Source organism: Hermetia illucens, chromosome 2, assembly GCF_905115235.1.
Source record: "Hermetia illucens chromosome 2, iHerIll2.2.curated.20191125, whole genome shotgun sequence".
Classification (NCBI taxonomy): Eukaryota; Metazoa; Arthropoda; class Insecta; order Diptera; family Stratiomyidae; genus Hermetia; species Hermetia illucens.
The window spans coordinates 13,268,313-13,289,229 of NC_051850.1; the positions used below are offsets into that span (position 1 = coordinate 13,268,313).

The 20,917-nt window shown below is 45.9% G+C and overlaps 1 protein-coding gene across 4 annotated transcripts in view; it reads right to left on the reverse strand.

The window, feature by feature from the left end:
• The window catches only part of LOC119650051 (homeobox protein Meis3-like), a 101,597-nt gene extending 83,029 nt beyond the window's left edge, over positions 1-18,568 (reverse strand). For 2 of the 4 annotated variants that reach the window (XM_038052538.1, XM_038052536.1), the window contains exon 1: positions 17,227-18,567. The gene's annotated coding sequence lies outside the window, so the exon portion shown is untranslated. The other 2 variants (XM_038052537.1, XM_038052539.1) reach the window with 2 other exon arrangements.
• Positions 18,569-20,917: the final 2,349 nt, after the last annotated feature.

Sequence of the window (20,917 nt, forward strand, 5' to 3'; positions counted from 1 at the left end):
CCGTGAAATACCACGAATCCTTCTTATCTCAAACCCGAGCACTCAGGGATGTGTTGGTCAGAATGGAGGCAGTGGATAGGTCACATATTAAGAAAAGGTGACAACCCCACAAACACAGAGTTGAATTTAGATAATAGAAAAAATTTCTAAGTTTTTAGGGATTTTTCTGTTAATAAATTACAACGATCTTTAAAAAAAATCCTTTATCAGGATTTTTTTTTCGGGGGTTTATTGCATTTGTATCAATTACGATGGAAAAAACAGAAAATACCATTGAGAAAATGACAAGTAGCTAGAGGCCAACAATTCACTTACCCTTCAACCTTACATTGAGCTATCCTCCAACAATCCAACAGCCTCAATGATAAGCAAACAACGGAAAAAAACTCGGGAAAACTCTACTCAGATCCAAAGTACACAAATTTCCCATATAAAAGGCATATTTACATGCAACCACTGTCTGCCTCTAGTAAAACTCAGGGAAAACCTGTTTTCATTTCATTTCCTTTTGCTACTCTACCTCTGCAGGAATACCGGCAGAAGACCAGGGAAAATAAAACAGTTATAGACCTACTACTTCAGTCTTTATGTTTTTTATCCTCCTTTTGTATGTGATCCAAATAAATTTTTCATGCATAAAATAACTCATATGACCCTAATAATTCCGTATCCGTCGCTCCATTCGAGTGCCAATAAAACTCTCGACCATTTCGCTTTCAATTTTCCTTGGGGCTGAAATGAATTGACGCTTCGCCCTGAAAATTGGTGCCGGTATGGTGGCCACCATACGAATCTGCAGAATTATTCCAGAATGAAATTTGAAAAGCATATATCGATCCCAATGATTCCGCATCATCTTTTCTGCTTCACTTAGGATACATTCAAATATTTTTATTTGTGGGTCAATCTTTTGAAAAAAAAAGGGGGTGAGAATGCTTAAATCAATTGTCTGATGTTGAAGCACATATGAAGGACTAAGACATGTGGGCGAATGTGTACGGTTATAGTGGTGATGTGGGTTTAATGGAATAGCAGGATGTTGAATTGCAATTCAGGAATTCTGGAGGGAAAGAAATCCGCTGTCTAGACCATAATAAAAGGACAATTGCACGAGAAACCAGGGGTTGGCAGATACCAGATGACTCTGACAAACGCATCTCCGGGAGACGGGAACTGAGGTCAAGTTCCTCTCAGTGTCACGTTTCAGTACGAGGAGATCCGTTTTGGAAAAACGAATCCTGCCGCACTTCCTCGTGCAGATAAGCCCAGAGAGCCAGGAATACCATCTGATCGGCATCAGGCGTTTTGAGCGCCTGCTGAGAAGCGAAATAGGTCAGTGCCGAAGATGCCAGCGCTAGGGTCACTCGGCAGTGAACTGTCAAATAACCTTGCGATGTGTAAAGTGCGGGAAAGGCCATACCACAGCCGAATGTTCGCTGACTGAAGCAGAGGGCAAGGAAAAAACCTTCTGGGTCAACTGCAGAAACGGAAGGCATCCGGCTTCGTACCATGGATGTCCTGCATACCGCAATGTTAAGGTCACAAGGCAGCAGGCGTCAAGGTTGGCCCAAAAAACGAAGGTTTCAGCGACGTTGAGCGGTGCCGTCCCTTCGGCACCAATCATCTCGCGGATCCCGTTTGCAGAGGTAATGCGAAAAAGGGGAGCTAAGAAGCCGCAATTAATTCGAATTCCATCGTAGGAATCCACCGAAGAGCGGAGCTCCTTGATTTCGCTGCCAGGCAACAGCCTGACATTGTCTTGATTTCAGAAAGCCACCTCAGTCCGAGGCATTCGATAACATTCAAGGATTTTGAATTCGTGAGAAACGATAGACAAAATTGTGATGGGAAAGGTGGTGCTGGAATACTTGTGGGTCCTCAAAGGAAACTACAGACTCTTCCTTACGATAGCGACCATAATGCTATTCTCAGTGAAGTTCTGTTTGATTGACGAAGAGTTCGCCTTCTACCGATGAACAGTGGCGTCCACGGGCTGAACTTTAAACAAACAGATTGGAAGAAATTTCAAGAGAGGTTTATTCGGGGATATCGAGTGCTTTGAAGCTCGAACTTCTAGGGGAGCACTTTGAATCGCTGCATCGGCCCAGAACGGACTTAGAGCCAACGCGACTTTCGGAAATTGTAGAACGAGATGTCCACACATATATAGCTTGGATGGCACCACAGTTCTCCAGTTTAACTCTGCGTTGGAGTTAAGTTCCATATTTAGAAGGGTAAACATTAAGAGATCATCCGGTATGGATGGCATTCCCTAAGTGGTACTCAGGCATTTACCAGACATTTCCATTCGTAATTATTGCATTTTGTTCAATAATTTTCCAGGACAATGGAAGAAAGCCCGAATGTTCCCGATTTTAAAGAGAGGGAAGGAGTCATCCAGTCCTAAGAACTACCGCACAATCAGTTTGCTGCCTAACATCAGCAAGGTGTTTCGAGGTTTTGGTATTGAAAGCCTTGAACGGACATATCAAGAGGAAGGTATTATTGTCAAATGCGCAATTCGGGTGTCGATCTGGACATTCGACAATATATGCAATAACGAAGGTAACGTCTGATATTTGCTGGCGGATTAACAATCGTGAATGCGTAGGCGAGCGTCTCTAATTTAACGAGCACGTTAAAGTCGCGCTAGAAAGCGCTCGTAGGCATTCATGTCTCTTCGAAGACTCTTTTATGCTCCACATCTTAGCCAGAAGGTTAAGATTATTTGCTATCTTACTTTGATTAGACCGGTGCTCACCTACGGGGGTCCTATCTGGTTTAATTTGAATGCCAGCCAAATGGAGAAAATAAGGATCTTTGAAAGGAAGTTTAATAGGACTGCTTCGTCAAACTATGATCATTATGTAACTAATGAAGTGATGAATGCAGCTGCTGCTGTGCCGAGAAACGACATAGTTATCGTCAGATTGATTCGGAATCATATAGTGCGATTTGTTTCGCATGGCGAGAACCCTTGGGTTTCGCAGTCGTTCTACCCAAATGATGGGTATTTCGAGGAAACTCTCACGACAGGCTTCATTTCTCCCGAAGCGTTCTTGACAGTTATGTATCATATACATAATATGGAAAGTCTTCAGAAGGAAGGTGGATGGCAAGGGTAAAGTCCTCACGATCGGGGTAGATGACCGATCCCTGGAGGCAATCAAACGACGGAGTTGCCATATCAACTACCGATTTGGCAGCATACCCGTGCATGTGCACACGGAAAAGCCGAGGAAAGACATCTCGGAGGAGACACCGGGTGAAGAACATACCGAGGTCCCCGAAGAAGTCTCGAAAGCTTATGGCTTTAGGCGGAAAGGACTGGATCAAGTAGACCTGCCGCCCAGTGTAGAGCAGAAGCTGGGCGACCTAGACCTAGGACTCAGGGTGGATAACGATGCACAGGAAAGCGCCATCTCGGAGGAGGAGGGCGATACGCCGACAGTGGAGAAGAGCTCCAAACAATAACGGAGCCAATGATCAGCACTAAGATAGCTCAGATAAACTTCCACCATGCAAAAGCTGCATCTTCGGTAATTGCAAGGACAAGTTCCAAGGAGAACATTGGAATAGTGCTGGCTCAGGAGTCCTGGGTGTACCGGGGGCAGATTCGCGGTCTGCAAGGAGGAAGCATGCAGGTAATTTGGGACTCCTCTTGTGAAAAACCAAGAGCTTGCATAATTCTTAAACGTAATTTAAAATACATATGTCTTTCAGAGTTGTTAACCGAGGACCTTGTAGCTATCCAAGTCCCATTGGAAGCCGGGAGGAGCACTCGAAAGGCAGTCGTGGCATGGGGATATTTGCCACCAGACGAACTCCGGGCTCTACCGGAACAAGTCGCTAAACTGGTGAGGTATTGTGAGAAGAGGGCGTTACCACTACTCCTCGGTTGTGATGCCAACGACCATCACGAAGCCTGGGGAAGCAGCGACACTAAACGAGGAGATGGAAATATATAACACACGGGACATTCCAATATTTATGGCCAGCACTAGCCAAGAGGTACTAGACATAACTCTAGGAAATATAATAAAAAGAATAATAAGGAATCCCAGGAGAACGGATTGGGAACTAGGATTTGCATGGCTGTAGCCAAAGACGGGGGAATATCCACTGCCTGTTTGAAGAAGGAAGATGGGACATTTACCGAGAATGAGGACAGGGTATACCTGCTTCTCAGAAGTCATTTCCCGGGATCCTACCCCACGGTGGCAGGCGACAACATTTTGCTTGATACCCCAAAAACGAATAAAAGGGAAAGAAAAGAGAACTGGGAACTAGCAAAAGAGGTATGCTCAGAAGCTAGGCTAAGGTGGGCAGTGGGAACTTTTAAACCACTGAGATCTCCCAGAGTAGATGGCATTTTCCTAGCACTAACCCAGAGAGGCGTAGGAATTATCTTAGAGTTTCTTCTGAGGGTGGTGGAGGGATCATAGCACTGGGATACATACCAAGGGCATGGAGAAGGGCAAAAGTGGTCTTTACTCCAAAAGTGGGCAAAAGGGATCTTTTTCACTCTAAATCTTTCAGACCAATTTGCCTAACTTCGTTCGTACTTAAAACGGTGGAGAAGATCATAGACAACTATATTAGAACTAACGTTCTAAAATGCAATCCCCTACATCAGTGTCAACACGCCTGCCGGGCAGGACGGTTAACTGAAAATGCTCTGTATCAAGAAATAATAATGTGCGCGTTTTTGGATATTTTTGGAGCATTCGACAACACATCGCAGACAGAGATACAAGATGCCCTGAGACGCAAGGGAGTGGGAAACACCCCGGCATTCTGGTTGGGCAAATTGCTAGAAGCAGGGAAATAGAAATACCGACAAGTACAAATTCTATTGTCATGAACACTATTCAAGGCTGTCCACAGGGCGGAGTACTATTGCCGCCGATGTGAAGTATGGTAGTGGACGAACTCCTGGACGTGCTAACAAATACTGGAATACAAGTCCAGGGTCACGCGGACGACATTGTTTTAATCTGCAAGGACAAATATGAAGATACCCTATGTGATAGAATCCAAACTGGACTAAGGGTTACTAGTGCCTGGTGCAGGAAGGTGAGATTGCGGATCAACCCAGCCAAAACCCCCATAGTACCATTCGCTAAGAGGCGTAAGCTTGATCACCTGAGAGATAAGATTATATGATATGGAGGTGGAACAAGAAACAGAGGTCAAATATTTGGGAATTACGCTAGACCAAAAATTACTAGACACATGTCGGAAAGCCATGAGGGCTCTGATGATGATCCATAGCAGGAAAAAATGGGGTTGCAGCCCGAAGATACTACTTTGGATATATACTGCAATAGTAAGGCCAATGATTACCTATGGAGCGGTAATCTGGGCAGAAAGAACCGAACTCAGCACACAAGCCAGGGAATTACATAAGCTCCAAAGACTGACATGCCCAACGGCATCCCTGGAGGTCTTTCTGGGATTAACGCCTCTCCATCTGCACATACAAACGCAGGCAAGGAGGGCAATATTCAGGATGGCTGGGAGTATTAGTGAGGCGGGGAGTTGCCTAACCGAAAGAAGATAGATATATTTTCTAGGTGGTATCCCGAATTACTGATACCAAGGCATAACATGACAACAAACCTGATAAGAAGTTTGAAACACGTTGAAGTAGCAAGGCAAACTGGGAGAGCGTGGCTGCGACATATGGCTTAAACCAGCAACTGATTACTTGGTACACTGACGGATCCCTCACAGCAGAGGGAGCGGGTGCCGGTGTCATTGGTCCAAGGAAAATGTACTTTGAGCCAATTGGCAGGTACACTAGCATATTCCAAGCGAAAATATACGCCATAGACAAATGTACCTTCTTTAATCTCCAAAGAAACTACAGAGGGCAGAACATAGCTATTCTCACCGATAGCCAAGCAGCGATCAAGGCACTTAGGTCCAACCAGGTGAACTCTAAACTGGTGTGGGAATGCCTTGAGAGACTGAATACACTCGGCTCGTCCGATAAGGTCTGGATACTTTGGGTTCCATGCCATGCTGGGTTGGAAGGCAACGAGGCAGCGGACGAACTAGCCAAGAAGGGAGCAGGGACGCCTTTACACCGACCAGAACCCTTCTGTGGAATCGGAAACGGTTTCATGGCTATGACTCTTAGATGTGATCATCTTTAATGAAGAGGAACGGTTGAGGGAATTATACTGGGCCTACCAGGGATGGAGCAATCCACGGTGCTTATTGGGAGATACGAACCCATACGCACAAAGGATTGCTTAAACCTCACCAGAAAGAACCTCCGAATCATAGTGGGAATTCTCATTGCCGGCTGAACTGTCACCTAGGGAAGCTAGGGATATTTACGAACACTGCCTGCAGGTTTTGTGAGGAGTGTAACGAAACCTAAATACGCGTCCTGGGACAGTGTCCGGCACTTGTGCGAAATAGGTCGAGGCATCTGGGAGAACACTTAATACTGGATGCAAAGTTAAAAGATCTGGTAGTAGGGAACATACTAAAGTTCCTGACGATCATAGGCTTGCTTGAGATACTATGATCAATAGGTACACTATAACCAGTAAAAGGGCACAATAGTTCTTCAAGGACGCGGTGCGACTTTCCCTTAACAGAATAATAATAATCATATACATAGGCAGGCCACGGGCAAAAGGATAGAATATCCCCCGAACTTGACTGTGGGAGCTCCGAAATTCGACTGGAGATACTCCAGAGCAAGAGCAATTGATATTAAGCGGGATGAAAAAGAGAAATCCTGGTACTGGTGACTGCGGGATGTCGGTTAGTGGCGGCCATGCTCAGTTCTGTCATTTGTTTTTTGATGGGGCTTTGTAAATATGTACAATCCATCAAATTTACCTGATCCGTTCAAAATTTACACTATGTCGCTGCTAAATCCAAACTAGGTTGTCCTTCGTTTGCTGCTAGTAACCATTCAGGACCCTAAACCTCACACTATCAATCACCTTCCAACAGAACATTTTCATGAGATGATTTGCGAAAAACTCGAAGAGATAATTCTCACCCCAATCCCACTTTTGCAGCATCCTTTCCCTTGCATTATTCCCATGCGCTAAATCATAATAGTACAATAATTCCTCCCCCAATTTATTCTAAAAATCCACATCATGTTCAATATAAATTCGCACGAGCCTGGATGTCTCGAGTTATTTTAATATCACCCCAAGTAACAAGCGGTACGATGAGAGCAAATGGAAATAATTTCGTTTGGAGGTTCCTTATGTCATTGTCCATTCACCCTCGTTCGCCCTCGTCGTTCACTTCCCTCATCTTTATTAAATGTTTCAGTTGTTTTCCTCGTAGCTTATTCAACTGTTGTTCTTGAACAGTTTCGAGGAGCAACTTATTGAAAGTCGTGTTCTGTCTCGAAGCTCCACCGGCTCGGTTGGAGTCTGAGAATTTTTAAGTACTTTCACGCATACCCAGGCCAGGCACAAGTGCCTTATTAATAATTCAAGAATCGAGAAATTCTACCCAATTTAATCAAAAACACTATCTTGAGATATGCTTGGAGTAGGGTTGCCGAGTCTTCTAGGAGACGAGGTCCTGGGTTTTTTCCGGGTTTCACTTTACTTTTCGACCCCAGTTTGAAACGGCTGAACGCATAGTAATAGTTTGATTAGAAAATCGTTGAGTTTTCCGATGTAATATGAATAAGGGAGAATAAGTGGTAAGCGCCCACTCAATCAAGTAAAAGCCCAAAATGGAGAGAAGGTTTTTTCTGCATTTTCAAACGAATATTTTCAAATCGAAACTTTGCCCAGTTATCCTGAGACATCTCTGTTCACCATCCAAAATCCGATAGTCCACTACAGAAGACAATCGACAACACTAAATCCAAACAGGAACGATATGGACGTTGGTAGAAAACCATTTGAAATGCGGTACACGGTTTCGTTCATAAGTTTACGTTTTGTTTTTTTTTGCTTTTCCTCTGACTATATCTACCTACGTATGTACGTCAAGTTCAAGAGTCTTTTTTCCCAATTTCTTTAAATTTTATCATAACCTGTCTCGGAAGACCTTCGCGCTCCACAGACATGAGGCGTATTGTCTACGTAAATCCCGAGACAGGTGTTGGTTTGTAACCCGAGGCTGGGATCTCGGTGCCTTTTCGTTTGTCCCTGATTAACATAAGTTTCTAATCGGAATATTTTAATTAATCAGAAGGCTTTCCGACGCTATTGTTGTTTGCATAATCCGGATTAGGAATTTCATTTTACCGGCACTCACCGGCAATGCTGGGCGTGTTGGCTAATAGCCTCGTTTCAAAATGAGTCCTGCGTAATGAGTGAATTTCATAAAATATCAGTTTTGCCTTTCAAGTGACACTAACTGCTGCTCTTGCACATAAGCAGTAATTTAAAGGTGTTTAATACCAGTACTGATGAAATACTACTCCATGGGCTCAAAGGCTTCGAAAAAAGAGGAAGCTTGACCGGTGAAATGGATATTGATGGAGCATAAATAAATGCGAAATAAGGAATCAATCACTTTGTATATTAAAGGTTCAGTATTTCATAGCATAGTAGCCAATTTATGCTCATATACATTGACTATCGATTTATCATTCCATATTTTAGTAAATAAATGGCATTCCACAACTGGCAAACGTTTCAAATCTAAAATCTACCGCAGAGTGGACTACTAAATCGCCCTCTATGATTCTGAGTTCTGGAGCACTATCAAAGACAATGAACGACGCCTCGCCATAATTGAGACAAAGATTATGCATTGGGTCAACGGCGTAGCACGCCATGATCACATCTGAAATTAGATGCTCTGAAGTAGACGGGGCATCAACCATGTCAACTGAATCAACTCCAAATGACTAAGGAGAACATCTAGGTGGCGGCACCGGGAAACGCTATATTTACATAGACTTGCTGGTCGTAATACAGTAGGTGAATGCCTTGAGACCTAACAGTAGCGTGATCAGACCCAAGTTTGCGAGGGACTTATATGTAATGGCTTTTGCCAGAAAGCCTCACCGGAGGCTATATGATAATATGGGAACCGGGATGGTACTCTGAGATCCTATACTCCAGCAGACTTCCTAAGGCATGTGTTTCAGGCCGCATCGCGGATAAAGTCCTTCGGGACTCAAGCGTGGAGTTACGCTGTACAACTCGGGTGCCGTACTCCTTAGTTCGGTAGAGACTTTGGGTAAGTCTTGCATCCTGGGAGGATTTGCCATCTCCTATAAGATGCGATCCTGGTCGGCAAATTGAGGCAAACCTATTGATGTGTAAATATGTGTTCATGTACTTTTCTTTTTTGACTGTATTTGCTAGTATTTGCTCATCTCTGGTATGTGGACAAAAATGATTACGGAAAGGATACCCAGAAAATAAAACCAATATGGAAGAAAAGAGAAGGAGGAAACTTACGGTGCAGGGCTCGGAACCCCAGTACCGGCGGCTCTTGAGAATGAGCGAGCGGACTCCTTGTTGTCGATATCCCCCGACCGCAGTGCCTCGGTGGTGGACAACTTGGCTACCGTGGCATCTAATGCAACAAGTGATTTGGAGAAGGAGGTATGAAAGTATCAATCATCAAGCAAAGCAAGACCTTGTCAAGAATACCAAAGGCAAAAATAATGGCCTGGCCGACTAAGGCGATTTCGACACCCATCGCATTTGTCCAACAGGAACAATCATAGGAGGTACTCCGAGATCAGGAAATTGACCCATTCAGGAGAAGATCCTCAATTTTTCGTTCTCCACCAATGCCAAAGATGGCAAAATATAAAACGCTATGCTATGGGTGATGGTGGGTTTAGAAGGAGTAATCCGGCCAAGACTCATAGAGAACAGAGGCCTGACCCGGAAGAACTATCTTACAAGCAGCTTGGAGCAAAAATAATTGAACTATCTGAGTTCATCAAAAACAAGCACAACGTGCACCAAACTATTAAAAATATGGTGAGAGTCATTAGGTTCCTCTACAATAGGTCACAGAAGGAGGAAAATGGTCCCAAGGAAAAGTCAAAACCTGCTATTCCAATAGTGTCATAGGCGACCTAAGTGACAACGAACCGTAGTTTTAACGATCTGCCAGCAAAGAAAAGAGTCCAGGAGAAAGACGGCGATCTTCTAAGGAATCAGCAGACGCCTAAGAGGAAAACAAATCGGGAAACCTGGAAGCTTCAGATGTTTTTGTGTTGGGTAATTTCTAAAAACGGGTGTGTTAAAGAAATGATCACTTTTGACCCCCCGCACTCCTTACATTTCCAACAAATGTAAAAATTAAGACCAACTTCGGAAAGTACTAACCAAGACCTTTCATTTGATACCCCACATGGGTGACAAAAAATTTACGTTTAATTGTTATCTCCAGTAAGGACAATTTGCCTTACGCGGAGATTCTAAGAAAGGTGAAAGCTGACCCCGACCATAGAAAACCAGCTCAGACAAAGGATCTTGACGAAGTGACATCCAGAGAAGGAATATGCACTGCGTTAAAAGAACACTTTAAATTGGAGGAACTGTGAGGCGAAAGGACATATTGCCAAGGAGTGCAATGCAGATGCCAAACGCATATTGCGCGAAGGAAAGAAGGAAGGGATAACCGGCATATTGCCGGAAGTGGTAAATGCCCGGAAATCAGGAAGACGTTGACTGCAATGAAAAGATGAGGTTTATTCAAATAAGCCTCAATCATTGTGGGGTCGCTCAGGACTTACTAGAGCAGACCACTTATGAAACTCAGATGGAAATTGCTATCATAAGTAAACCTTACAGAAACCATGGCGGTGGTGTATGGGTCACAGATTCGACTGGTGGTGCGGCGATATGGGCGTGCGGTCACCAAACTAGACAGTGCTCCATGTGCCAGTCGGCCAGTGGTTTTGTCTGGGCGAAAATAAGCGATATGTACGTGTATAGCTGCTAAGCCTCATCCTGTCTCACATTGTCTGAATTTGAACGCATGTTAAACAGCCGTTTTCTCGATGTAAGGAGAGGAAGTCCAAAGATGATTTCCGGTGACTTCAACGCTTGCGTCCTCAAGTGGGGAGGCAGGGAGAGTATCGCAGGCAGAAGTCTATTAGAGGCTTTTGCTCAGATTTAGATTTAGTTTTGGCCAATGAAGGCAATGCAAGGGGCCTTCCTTACTTCCTAAGTTACGTGATCCCCAAAAGAACTCTCTCATTGTATTCAAATCGGAATCGAGTCTAGAGATGCCAGGGGAGTAATCGGCCGCCCGATCAGTCAACTGGACAAGTCTCCCCTCGTCCAGGGAGTGAAAAGCGGCCCCCAGTGGTGCGGTGGTCCTCGGAAATTCAAAGTCTTGGGACGAGGGTCGACTCAATCCCAAGTGCTTGAAAGGCAACGGGCGGAGACAATTTGCAAAAAATTTCACGGACTAGGAATTTTAGGAGCAAATTTTTTATCGTTAAGCCAAAGCCAGGAAAAGGACACAAAATATATGCCCCTGCACTTTTTCAAAAAGGTAGACTTACTGGGAGCTCTGGCGACGACTACTCGAAATGCAGGACTAACATGCCTGACAATTTATGATTTAGGCGCCGAAATTTCGGATCTTCTCGCATCCCGGAACCATAGATTAAAACCGTAAATTCCTCGTTGTCCCGTACGTATAGCTACAAGTTGGTAGACTTCAGTCTAGTACTTCGACGGGGGCTTTCGTGGCGCTTCATAAGCAACCCCATCTTAGGCCCAAACTTCCTGTGATGCAGTCAAAATGCAAGCGATCTCGAACTTCTGAAAGCAGTTATGGATCACGGAAGGTTCTGAGCATGTTAAACTTTTATCGTTGTTTCTTGACCATGAATCAGGTTATTGATTTTTCGGTCAGACAGTGTATTGCATGACAGAAGTGCAAAACTACAAAATCGACGAAAGAGGTAGGCACATTCCCTCGGTCGACCAATTGCTTTCACCCAATTCATCTCGATTTAATTGGCTCTTTGCGAGACTTGCACGGTATCAGGTATAGCCTCATACTAATCAGGTTCAGACGATGCCTCTAAGACATATTTCTTTACAATCTTGTGCTGAGGCCCTGCCGAGAATTACTTCGGTCTGCGAGCAGCAGTAGTTCTATTCATCGATCAGGGAATGCTAGTTCCCTTTTCTCGGATAGGCAAGTCCTGTCATTCGTTCTACTTGGCCTTTGGACAGCCAATCGCGAAGAAGTTGCTGCAAGTGATACGAAATTAGTATGCAGGGAAAACCTAAGACTTTTCAGCAACTTTGTACTCGACATTAGATCGAAAGCTGAAACTACCACCAGCCGATAACCCCGCAAAAAAACGTGGCCTACATGTCCAGGGATCTCGACTACTGTACGTATGCCTTAATGAAGACAGCCACCTTACAAGGGCCCCTTTGAGGTCGTCGCGCAAGGTGTAAATCATTTTAGTCTCGACGTCGGAGACATACGACTAAATTCTTCCATTTTGACTTGCGGCAGCCAAGCTGAGGAAGTCATGCGTCTGATTCCTCCGTGAGACTCCTTTGATTTCAGCCGGGGATAGATAGTTATGGCGGAGTGAGCAATTTGTGCGACGAACATACTCAATTTGCACGCTTGGAAGGAGTCGGTGGCCATGATTTATAATAGCTTTGACAGTTAGAGAAGGAAAATATTCCGACCAGAGCTCCCTGCGCTCTGCACATTAGAATAATTCAAGGAATAGTGGCCAGATTCTACTCCACACCAGCGGCCCTTACCGAGGGCTGTCAAGAGCGAAGCTCCGCCTGGCGAATCCGTCGGTCTGCTATCTTCTTATTACCGGAAAACCAAGGGAGGATGGCTTTGAGCGTGTCCCCCATACCAGTATGGAGGATATCGCCACTGAATACAAAACCTTAATGTCCGCTTGGCTGCCAGTCAAAATGTCTATATTACGCTTGGGGCTTGGAATATGGGTCAGCCACTGATATGCCTCCAATATCGGTAATTCATCCACTTGGATCTGGAAGACTATAAAACTCGGTTATTCTGAGAAAATTTCCGCATCGATTCCGCAGACCATCTTTGACCCCCCAGTTAAGAATAATGTGAATCTGGAGCGATGTTCGGCTCCGTGTTCTTGCCTAAAGCCGAGGTAATGGGTTTCTCTGGATTCCGTGTTTAGGGATAACATTTTTTTAGCGTTTACCTGACGCCGGATGAGACGATGCCTGACTTTCAGCGCCGGCTTGATGCTCTGGAGGACGCCGTTTTGGGCGCGGAGAATCGAATCCTGGTAGGCAGTGGTTTTAACCCACGAATGGGGCAGCCGGACTCCAGAGGGAAACTGATCCTGGAAATGGCGGCGAGAACCGGTCTCGTAGTTTTTAACACCGGATCCACGCCAACGTTTCGGCGCCTAGGCTACAAAAGGAGCATCGCTGACATCACTTTTGCGTCGGAATCTCTGGCACCATCGGTGGACACGTGGCGAGTCCTAAAAGACTTCTCGGCAAATGATCACCAGTGCATCGCATTCGAAGTTCACGCTACTTGCCGGCGTGCACCAACTCGGCGCTCCCCTTGCGTGTGGAATGTCGCGAGGAAGGGCATCTTGAGGGGGGATTCGTAACCTCAATAAGGATAGCTTGTGAGGCTTCCATGCTTCGGAGGGGCCCCAGTCGTGACAACCCTTTTATGTACTGGTGAACGGCAGAAATTGTCGACCTATGGCGGGAGGGTCATAAACTTCGCTGTTTGACACAACGTTTACAACGCCAGGAGGCATGAGCCATAAATGCAGAGTATAGATCAGCAATGTCCGGATAGCTGAGTGGTTAGAGCACAAGGCTTATCGTACAGAAGGTCGCGGACACACTTCAAGGCCTTGATCCAATATGGATTGTTGCTCCAACGATTATTATAGATCAGCAAAATCTGGTCAACGAGGTGAATGTGGACCCGTGGGGACTTGACTATAAGCTTGTCACCCGGAAAATCGGCGCTCTGCGGAAGTAATGCATACTAAGTACCGACCAGATGGACCGCATTGTACGGGCATTATTGGACTGCCCCTTTTCACAATGAGAGAGTTCAAAGAAGCGGTTCTCACCATGAAAAACAAGAAGGTGTCAGGTCCTGATGGCATCCCGGCGGAAGTTTACACACTGGTGTTCCATCAAAGGCCAGACTCGCTGCTCGGGTTGTTTAACGCTTGCTTGAAGGAGAACATTTCTCATTGTCGTTGGAAGGTGGTGCTCTGAGGTGGCGGGGAGGAAGACGGGATAGCAACCCTGTCGGCTGAACCAAAACCAAGTGGCCGAGGAAAACGTCCACGTGGTGGCACCGGGAACCGCTGTATCTCATTGGCTTGCCGGCCGTGATGCAATAGGCGAATGCTCCAAGGCCTAATTAGGGCGATCAAACCCGAGTCTGCACGGGGACTCATCTGAAGTGGCTTTGGTCACGAAACCTTACCAGGGGTAAACTGGTACCATGGGAACCGAGGTAGCCCCTGGACTCATATACTTCGGGAGAATTCCTGTCGTATATGAGTACAGCTCGGTTGTTTGCGGTTGGCCCCCTAGTGGGAGCCTCATGGGGGCTATTGGTGGTGGCGTGGTGCTGCGTTTCAACACGAGTGCCGTACTCCTTAGTTCGGTAGAGATTTAAGTAGGTCTTGCATCCACCAGTATGAATGTTAAGCCATGTACTTGCATAGACTGGTACCGTTGTTGCTTGTCACAGCGGGGCTCTGATTGTGGTTCCAAAATCAATCCGTGTCTTAAGAACTTTGGTTTAATGCTCAACTCGAAGATGAGCTTCTTCGAGCAAATCGAAGCAGCAGCGGACGGGGATGCAGGTGGAGCCTCGGCTTTGAGTCGACTAATGGCGACTGTTGGGGGTCCAATATCTACTACGAGACGTCTTCTTATCGGAGCAACGCAGTCCGTTCTGCTCTATGGCGCTGAGGTATGGGATGATGCCCTTGACAAGGAGGTGCATCGTAAGTGCTTTGCTCAAGTGTAGAGACGGGAAGCTTTGCAAGTGTGGTCTGCTTATCGAGTTGTTTCAGAACCGGCTTTGAGGGTGATAGCAGGAGTGATCCCCGTTCCTCTCCTTTCCACGGAGCGTAAGGCTATCTACAGTCGCAAGGGCAAAAACTTAAGATAGCTCTTACCGAGTGGCAACTCTCTTGGCAAAATGAGCCAAGAGGAAGATGGACTGCGTGGCTGATCGGCAATTTAGATCCGTGGCTGAACCGAAACCACGTAGAGATTGATACTTCCTTACCCAACTTCTAAGTGGGCATGAAGGTTTTCAGTCTTACCTGGATAAGATTGGGAAGGTGTGATCTCCTGATTGTGTGTTCTGCAATAGAGTGGTGGACGACGCTGAACACATTTTTTTCTTGTGAAAAGTGGGATGGCCTTCGCCAGAAACTTTATGGGGGCTCCCTCCAGACAATGTTGTCAGAAAGATGCTGAGGAGCGCTGGCAGCTGGAGTCGTATTGTGCATTATGTTCGGACTCTTCTTATTGCAGGGAAGATAGAGCTCGACCGGCGGAGAGACCGGATTGCAAGGGGTTCCCTGAATTAACAACTCTCTTCCTTCCCTCCCGTTGGTGAAAGGGATTCCCTGAATTGAAGGCTCCCAAAGCCGGGATTGTATTTCTTGCTCAGCGCTGGTCATCGCACAATAGAGTCGCAAGTTAGGGGGGAGATCTCATATCCGGAGATTCCATTTCCTTATGGAGGTTTTCTTGCAGGACTCCTTAACCCTCAGCTTTATGTTTAGTCTTATTAGGGTCCAGGATCACAACCAGAACTTTAAATTGGAGAAAAGTTCCAATCTTTGCCACATGAAATGAAAACAAGCAGATCAACCACAACAGGGACTCTCCCTTGGGGGTTGGACACATTTTGAGACATGGAAACAAAGCATATTAACAAGCAACCCTTTGCAAAATGGGAATAGGAGCTATTGAGTTGGCTCTAATCCGAAAATTGAGGAGGAAGGATGGCAGCAATTAAAGCAAAGATTAAGCTCCACATCTATCTCTCATTTTCTCTACAAATCCTGACCCTGAAACAAATTATTGAAGGACAATCCCCGAAATCCCGGAATTTCAGTTTCTTCCAACCTCTTCGGAGGAAATTCAATTCTAAACTTTACTAATTCATGGCAAATGCACGAAGGATTAAACAACTGGCTCCGTTCCTTCCACATCCCAAGGAAGTGCAGCTCGTCCACATTTGGCTCATATTTCGTTAAAGCATGGATTTGTCGCTGGAATTGTTGATGCCATGCTGAACCCGCTAAGGATTTACATGAATCCTTGGAGCCAACGTTCAACTGCATTAAAGCAAATATGCGTGCAAGCAACCCGAGCAAATCTGCAGAAAATCACAAGTTTTACGAGTGCTCGCCGCTCGAATCTCTGAATGGCGGTGTTTACGCTTCCCATTTCGTCCCATAGCGAACATGTGCTTAGAATTCCTCACGTACGAGTTAATTTATTCCTCTTTCGGAAGCTCAAGTCGACGGTCTGCAGCCCTCCGACTCCAGAGCGCTTCACCCAGAGCCAAGGAGCGCACGGGGCCGATAAAAAAGTCGCATTTTCCGAATCAACTACGGAACTGAAAAATTTATCACCGAACAGGTTACCGACTTATAAATAAATAAATAAATTAGTGAGGACTCGAAGGAAGGCTCCCTGTCGAATCGAACGGCGGAAAACGTCGGAGTCGTGGACCGGGACTGGAATCAAAGATTACACGGGAGGACAGGGACTCGCCAGGCCAAGGAGGGAGCAGCGGCATCGCAGGCATGCCAACAACAAATACACGCCGCCAGCATCCTTGCGAAAACGGCAAAAATGACAAAAATCACTCAAAAATTCAACTCACAATTTTGCGCAGAGATCTCCTGAACGACTGCCGGGAGACGGACGGGTGGATGCCAATGAGAAGCGGAACAGCGTGGGGGTGGCTCGGGGCCGGGGAGACAGGCTCTAGTTCTTCCGGAGACGAGATTTTCTAGCGAAAACGACTTTCTGTGCAGAAATCCTGTTAAATCCTTTCCGAGTAATCCGTGTCGCGCGTTCTTCCGCCGCGCGGGGTGGCGGACGCAAGACAGCAAGGACGAGTCGACCGAGTTCCAGGGGACGACAAGGAAACTCACATCCGTTTCTATTTTTGTCGTGATGTCTTTTGCTTTTGTTGGATATCTCTTAAGTATGGATTTCGGAGCAGAGTCCTTGTTGCCAAAACGTGAACACCTACCTCCAGAGCAGCGCCCGGGTGCTTAGGGATGCCTCCGACGTCGTCGTCGCGTATCGAGGATTCAGTGGATGAGCGCTATTGTTGCTTGCTTAAAGGATGCTGGCCCCGTCCGGTGGGCTGGGGTTCCGTGGTCCGCAGGGTGGGTTCCTGCCAGCGTACTCGAAGCGGCGAGGGCGACGGGAGCGCGACAACACACCCCAGAACCAAGTTGCCCGAGGAGTCACTTTTCGCGGAGGCGACACAACACTCAACGGCACGTTTCACACACAAAACTCAGAATCTTCTTCACGCTAAGCGGATTTCGATAACTGGGAGTTTCCGAGGATTTGCCCCGAGGTTCGCTCGCCGGGAGGACGAAATGTGCACTGTTCGCACGGGGCCCGTTTATGTAATGCACAAAGAACCAAGACGGCTCGCGCTGGACGGGCAGAGGATGACAATGGCAGTGACAGTGCCAATGGATCTCTGCCGTGCGGAAAGTTGTCTCGTCCTTGGAAGACGGCCCGCTCGGACGGCGCGAGCAGCACGCGACAAACTAGCAGAAATCGATGCAACACTGCAAGTGGCAGCCAATTCGCTGGCCAGCGAAAACGCAACGGCTACCCAGTCATATGGCGGAATCCCAATCCGGACACTGATAAGGAGCAGGAGCTGCGGCTCCTTCGCGGACTCACTTCAAGGCACCCGTCCAGAGTCGCGGCCCGTCCGCATCGCCGTCTGACCGCCCTCCGCCAGTAGCACACAAAACACCAACTCGGCCTGCACTGTCTGTTTATTTACCTTCTGCCCGGAACACGCTCGAGGTTTTTGATTAATTGCACAACAAACACCAACCGCCCCGCTCGCTGCCTATTTGTCGCGAGTGTGCCCCAGTCGAAGGAAAGGCGAAAACAAACCAAACGACGACAGGGAAAATCGCCACTTGAGACCTCTTCCTGTTACTCCCCTCGCGAGGACGGCACGGAACTCCGACGAGGACAAAAGCGCGGATCAAACGAAAAAAAATGGACCAGAAGCCGTCGAGGACTGTCGACTGTCTGCGGCGCGGCCGTTCCACTTTGCGGCGGTTGTCGAGAAAAAGTTCTTGAGGATGCTCCACCGCCGCCGACACGAGAATCGCACTCGCGAGAAGTTCAAGTCGCACAAGCGCCTGGTCTCGTTCTGGCGGATGAGCGAAGAGCGCGAGGGCAAATACGAGTGGGAGGAGGATGCCGATACACGAGTCGTTAATGACAGTTGATAAGGCGTAGGTGTGCGCTCCGATTTGTTTGGAAATGTGTCCGGCTATCATGCAATGTGAAGGAAAGAGATGGATAGGGAGAGTAGATTTCTGAAGCGCATATGTCAGATCTTTGTCAAATGTGTTTGACAATTCTCTTATCGGCGTTTCATTGCGGCGGTTATACATTTAAAGAATTGCCAGCTTCGAAATAAAGTGTTTGAACATAGTTGAATTTTAAATTTAAATCATTTTTGAATTTATACAATAAAGAATTTCAGTGCTGCTCCATTGATTTCCGAAATACACTTCGTATCAAATTAAATTAGAAATTTGAACTCATTTGTAAGAAAATATTTTTAGTAGAAATTGTATATTCTTTATCAATGCTACAGTTGAATAATTGATAAAAATTTCCGAAAACATTTTTCTCCCGCTCATCTTTTTGCTTTCTTTTTGATATACTTGCGAGTCGACGTTAAAGTCTGCGGTTTTTTTTTTTTATTTTCAGAATCAACTGTATTGTAGCGATTTTGAACGGAAAAAATTCGGGCTTCACTTCGCGCGAGTTACACCCAATATTAATACTGACCTTATTAAAATCATAAAATAGTAGAATCACATCGGAACATAATACCAGTGTAAACATCCTCCATATTAATGTAAACATCCCCCAACTAGACAGCTAAAATCATAGCATAATTCACCTTATTTCAAACTCAGTATGAATCAGCAATTCGAATCAATCAGAACAATAAACAAAACTGCATCGTCAGCAGAATTAAACATAGACTTCTTCCACCTCGATTGCAGTACTGTTCGAAAAACTCAATCCCAGGTGGACTTTAAAAACGAAATTCTTTCACGGATAGTAAATTAGAAGCCAGGGTAATGCCTGATATATACCAGGGGTCGAAGTTTTAAACATCACATCAACTCATATACAGAACACTATGGTTTTCCCCAGGGCGCTTATATGTATTTATCCGTAGACGCGTCATGGGTGCGAATTATATCGCCAGGCCAGCCACTTAGAATTTTTGGACTAAGCCGGTCGAAACTGAAATAATTTTTGTTTGGAATTGACGGAGCCCTGAGTTCAATATCCATTTGATGTGCGGACCTAACCAATTGGTGAGTAACTTTCTCCGACTTTTCATTCCCATGGGCTTCTCTTTTAGGACTAACACCCCAAGTTCCGACCACGGTTTCGTCCAGCGCAGCAGCAACTCATGAGATGCTGCCTCGCCTCTGTAATTAGAGCAGCGTGACGTCACGCGAAACATTAGCCTTCTGTATATTTCTTGAACTTTGAATGTAAGTCCATAAAGAGGAGCCCATGGACCAGAAAATTGGAAGAAACATTCTTTTCAATTGGTCCGGTCTGCCATCAAGCGGATGGAGAACTAGGGGCTGCTCCAATTCCAAACAAAGCTCCCACGTCCGGTTTGCGAAGGAAGTTCTTCCGACGGTACTTTCGCTTCGGAATCAGTGCTGTCGTCGGTGGACGGATGATGAACTCTGGGAAACTTCCCGGCGAGCTTCCAACAATAGCGCATCAAGTCCGAAATGGTTAACACTATCTCTTGACGTGCACCAACTCGGCGCTCTCCCTGCGTGTGGAATGTCGCAAAGGTGAAGATCGGGAGATTTGTCGAAGATCAAGCCACGCTGGAGGACATTTCAAGGTGTGGTGATGTTGCAGCTGCCACTGTTGTAAACCTAATCATTAACCTGTTAACGACAGCCTGTGGAGCTACTATGCCTCTGTGGGGGAGGGTACCACCCAAGCGTGGCAAGCCTTCTATGTATTGATGGACGACTGAAACTGCCCACCTGCGGGGGGAGTGTCATAAGCTATTTGATGAAAAGCACCAACACAACCGACAAGAGGCATGTAGCACAACGACAGAGTACAAATCAGCTAAAAGGAGAGATCGTGTTAAGCAAAGGTGAAGGCTTGCTACTCAACGAGGTGAGTGAAGATACATAGGCCCACATAGACCGAATTGTGTGAATATTATTTTTAACAGTAGAAGGCGCCGTGTATTACCAACTTTTCACCAAAACAAGTTAGGAAACCGGAAGCTGGACGCTTCAGGTATGAAAGGTTTTGTGTATATTAGAACCTAGCACGTAATACGTTCATATATTATGTGAGATTGCCCACTTTCGTGTGATACTCACATTCAAAGTCTTGAATTTGCACAGAAACTACGACTTTGACCTATTATAACTTTGTTAGTAAGAGTGCAATTTCGACCAAATTTGCCAAGATTATGCTCTATACTATACCCTGTATTACTGCAGGTTAGCTAGGATGAACTTAAGGGAATTTTTGCAGCCAATTGCTAAAAATTATAGTAAAATACTATTTGAACAGATATCGATATGAAGAGTATTTCGGAGCCTAAGCACCATATAGTGGCAGCCTCTTGGTTTTGTTTAGATTTTTCGGTTGGGTACTTTCTG